Consider the following 5206-nt stretch of genomic DNA (forward strand, 5'->3'; position numbering starts at 1 on the left):
TGCGCAGAACCTCCCGGCGGACAAGAGGCTGGGGGGCGGGCAGACGCGTGCTGAGTCCATGAGGCTCTCTGCAGTCCGCGTGAGTCCTGGCCAAGGTCTGGCCTCGGAAGCTACGAGCTACAATCTTTCTTCATTCTTCCTACCCACGAGGAGCGCCAGCCCAGTTGGAAGGGGCTCTGCCGGATCAAACCTCGGTGCTGCCTCAGAGCATCTGCTGAAGCTCTTCTTCGACCAACTGAACTTCCTCACTGAGTGGTTCTTACTAGAAAATTATCAGCCCAGTCTGACAGTCTCTGAAAGCATGTCAGTGTTTTACTGTAAAGCCAAAGATGGGGGAAGAAGCAGTTTTGGGGGTTTCCTGATCAGCTTTTATTCAAGCCCTTAAATCTGTGAATATGCGATGTTAACGCCACCTTACGTTTGTATTAGATTAGCAGTATGCAACTGGCTTTCCAAACCGTGGTCCTATTGATAGTAGTGTAGTTGTAAAACGTACATAGAATAATTTGCCTCCTACACAGTGTGTAAATAGCAAAGGACATCTCTTTACTTGGATTTTTAAAAATTCCAGTAGATTCAATTTATCTTAATGTAAACAAAAGTGATAACACGCAAACTTCCTGCCTTTGACACAAGTCTTTTTCTAATTGCACTTTGTAATATGAAAACTTGAAAACATTTGGAGTAAATGATGGCATAACAATATGGTGGAATATAAGCCATTAAAATTAAAAATCATGACTACATATACAGAAATATCATATGCCATTGAGTTTTACTTCCAGCTGGCGTTAGACTACAACTTAATATTGCTACTCTAAAAAACCATGGATAAAGATCTAAAGTAAATAAAATTTGGTTAAGAGCTAGACATATAAGTCAGTTTTTTAAGTTTTGCAGTGTATACTTGACAAATAGTATTGTGATTGGTGACAGCTGTCATGTGGAACTTTGAAGATTTTTCATGTAATGCTGATGCAAATGTGTATGCATATGTGCAAGATATACAAATTGCCTAGTAGATATATTAATTCAAATTAAGATTAAATGCTTTTCAAGAGTGGGAAATAAAAAGGGAGTACATTACAAGTAGAGAATGATTGGGATTTTTTTTTTTTTTTTTTTTTTTTTGAGACAGAGTCTTGCTCTGTGGCCAGGCTGGAGTGCAGTGGCGCGATCTCAGCTCACTACAACCTCCAATTCCCTAGTTCAAGCGATTCTCCTGCCTCAGCCTCCCAAGTAGCTGGGATTACAGGCACGCACCACCATGCCCAGCTAACTTTTTTGTATTTTTAGTATAGACGGGGCTTCACCATGTTGGCCAGGATGGTCTCAAGCTCCTGACCTTGTGATCTGCCAGCCTTGGCCTCCTAAAGTGCTGGCATTACAGGTGTGAGCCACCTCACCCAGCCATGATTGGGAAATTTTTAGAATAGTTACGTGTATTATCATGTTATCATATATTCATACATTTCCCAATACATAGTAGACTCTCACTAAATATGTCCAGACTCCAGGAAGTAACTGAGAGCTGCTAATTTACACGTTCTTTTTTTTTTTTTTTGAGATGGAATCCTGCTCTGTCACCCAGGCTGGAGTGCAGTAGTGCAATCTCAGCTCACTGCAACCTCCAACTCCCGGGTTCAAACAATTCTTCTGCCTCAGCCTCCCGAGTAGCTGGGACTACAGGCATGTGCCACCATGCCCAGCTAGTTTTTATATTTTTAGTAGAGACAGGGTTTCACCATATTGGCCAGGCTGGTCCTGAACTCCTGACCTCGTGATCCGCCTGCCTCAGCCTCCCAAAGTGCTGGGATTATAGGCGTGAGCCACCACGCCTGGCCCTTTATTTTTCATTTTATTTTATTTTTTTGAGATGGAGTCTCACTCTGTCGCCCAGGTTGGAGTGCAGTGACACGATCTCGGGTTACTGCAACCTCCGCCTCCCGGGTTCAAGGGATTGTCCTGCCTCGGCCTCCTCCTGAGTAGCTGGGATTACAGGTGCATACCACCACACCTAGCTAATTTGTGTGTGTGTGTGTGTGTGTGTGTGTTTTGTTTTTGTTTTGAGACAGAGTCTCACTCTGTTGCCAGGCTAGGGTGCAGTGGCACTTTTTTTTTTTTTTTTTTTTGGCTCACTGCAACTTCCGCCTCCTGGGTTCAAGCGATTCTCCTGTCTCAGCCTCCCGAGTAGCTGGGACTACAGCACACGCACTACCACACCCGGCTAATTTTTTTATTTTTAGTAGAGACGGTTTCACCATGTTGACCAGGATGGTTTCAATCTCTTGACCTCATGATCCGTCCGTCTTGGCCTCCCAAAGTGCTGGGATTACAGGCATGAGCCACAGTGCCTGGCATATTTTTGTGTTTTTAATAGAGACGGGGTGTCACCATGTTGGTCAGGCTGGTCTCAAACTCCTGATCTCATGATTCGCCCACCTTAGCCTCCCAAAGTGCTCAGATAACAGGCAGGAGCCACTGCGCCTAGCCCTTAATTTACATTTTCTAAGTACTGACAGTTTTGGTAAAGTAGTAAACTAGAAAAGCTCCTTCAGGGCAGGGACCATGTCTTAGATATCTTTATACTTCACAACGTGCTTAATACATTGTAGGTGCAGAATACATATTAAGTTGGGCTGGTTCACAGTCAAAATTTGATATTAATATATGCACTGATACTTCGAAAGCAAAAAGAGAAAATACATAAAAATGTTTACTGAAGGAAGCAGCACAGAATAATTAGCTATCATCCAGGTTTCCATCAACTAAGTAAGAGTTATTTATGTGATTTATCAAAAAGCTTCACTGAAGTTTTTGCATTTAAAACTTACTAATTTATAGCAGGTCATGGTGCACATGCCTGTAGTTCCAGCTACTTGGAGGCTGAGGCAGGAGGATCGCTTGAGCCTGGGAGGTGGAGGCTGCAGTAAGCTGTGATGACCAGACCAAGACCCTGTCTCAAAAAAAGAAAGACAGCTGGGTGCAATGGCTTATGCCTATAATCCTAGCACTTTGGGAAGCCAAGGCCAGGAGTTCACAATGAATCTGACCAACATAGCAAGATCCCTGTCTGCAATTTTTTTAATGGTTAAAGAAATTTTTTTTAAAAAAAGGAAGAAATAGGAAGTATAAAATTAATTGAAGATACTGCAGAATGCTGAGTTTTAATGTGAAATTAATGATTCTAAAGATGACTTGGAAACGTGATTATGACAGAAATTTGCAGTAATGTGTACTGTCTGGAGAGGGGTAAATTAAAAGAATGAGAAGACAGCCCGGGAATATAGTAAGAACTCGTCTCCACAAAAAAAATTAAAAATCAGCTGAGTGTGGTGATGCATACCTGTAGTCCCAGCTACTCAGAGGCTAAGATTGGAGGATCACATGAGCCCAGGGAGGTTGAGATGTAAACTATGATCGCACCACTGCCCTCCAGCCTAGATGACAAAGCAAGACGCTGTCTCAAAAGAAAATAGAAAGAAAATGAGAAGAATATTTAACTCTTATTTGGACTTCCACCAAATTTTGTTCAAGACTTCTTTCATCAGCTTCCTACATAGCCAGTTATAGTACTTACCTCATTCTGCTTTAAATTTTGCTTATGTTTAAACACAATTAGATTTTGAGTTGTTTAAAGGCAAAGACTTTATTTTTTATTTTTTATTTTTTTTTGAGATCGTGTCTTGCTCTATTGCCCAGGCTGGAGTGCAGTGGTGCAATCTAGGCTCACGGCAAGCTCCGCCTCCCAGATTCATGCCATTCTCCCGCCTCTGCCTCCCAAGTAGCTGGGACAGGTGCCTGCCACCACACCCAGCTAATTTTTTGTATTTTTAGTAGAGACGGGGTTTCAGTGTGTTAGCCAGGTTGGTCTCGATCTCCTGACCTCGTGATCCGCCCACCTCGGCCTCCCAAAGTGCTGGGATTACAGGCGTGAGCCACCACGCCCGGCTATTCTTTATTTTTTTAATGATTGAACGATTTATTAAGTCATACATACAAAACATACTGCTAATTGCATTACCAAAAGATTAATATAAAAACACTCCACAATTCTGCAACTGTCCATTTAAAAAATTTTGTTCCTGACTGGGCGCGGTGGCTCACACTTATAAGGCACTTGGGAGGCAGAGGCTGATGGATCACTTGAGGTCAGGAATTCGAGACCAGCCTGGTCAATATGGTGAAACTTCATCTCTACTAAAAATACACAAAATTAGCCGGGTGTGGTGGCACACACCTGTAATCCCAGCCACTTGGGAGGCTGTAGCAGGAGAACCGCATGAGCCTGGGAGGTGGAGGTTGCAGTGAGCTGAGATCATGCCACTGTACTTCAGCCTGGGCGACAGAGCAAGACTCCGTCTCAAAAAAAAAAAAAACTGTTCTAGTGGTTGAGAGGTCCAATGTTGTATTCTTGCCAGTGAGTTAAGTTGCACAGAACGAGCCAGGCACAGTGGCTCCCACCTGTTAATCCCAGCACCAAATCGGGTAAATTGCTTGAGTCCAGGAGTTTGAGACCAATCTGGACAACATGGTGAAAACCCATCTCTACAGAAAAATACAAAAATTAGCCGGGTGTGGACCTGTAGTCCCAGCTACTCGGTCCACTGAGGTGGGACGATTGCATGAGCCCAGGAGGCAGAGATTGCAGTGAGCCAAGATCGCACCATTGCACTCCAGCCCGGGCAACAGGGTGAGACCCTGTCTCGATTAAAAATATATATATGTCGTACAGAAAATCATGAAGACTAGCACAGTTTACAGAATCTCACAGACCCAAAGGGACATCGTTAGGCAAAACAACTACAGGAGGTGTGTATCCACGTGGGTGAGGTAAAGAGGGTCAATATTAGTCAAGTGACAGTGTCAGTAATCCGGCAACAGAAAGACCTTAAGAAAGTTCATCGTTTAATAACAGTATCTAAAATATTTTTAAAACTACAAAGCTGGCCGGGCGCGGTGGCTCAAGCCTGTAATCCCAGCACTTTGGGAGGCCGAGGCGGGCGGATCACGAGGTCAGGAGATCGAGACCATCCTGGCTAACATGGTGAAACCCCGTCTCTACTAAAAATACAAAAAACTAGCCGGGCGTGGTGGCGGGCGCCTGTAGTCCCAGCTACTCGGAGGCTGAGGCAGGAGAATGGCCTGAACCTGGGAGGCGGAGCTTGCAGTGAGCCGAGATCGCGCCACTGCACTCCAGCCTGGG

Source organism: Theropithecus gelada, chromosome 13, assembly GCF_003255815.1.
Source record: "Theropithecus gelada isolate Dixy chromosome 13, Tgel_1.0, whole genome shotgun sequence".
Taxonomy (NCBI): Eukaryota; Metazoa; Chordata; class Mammalia; order Primates; family Cercopithecidae; genus Theropithecus; species Theropithecus gelada.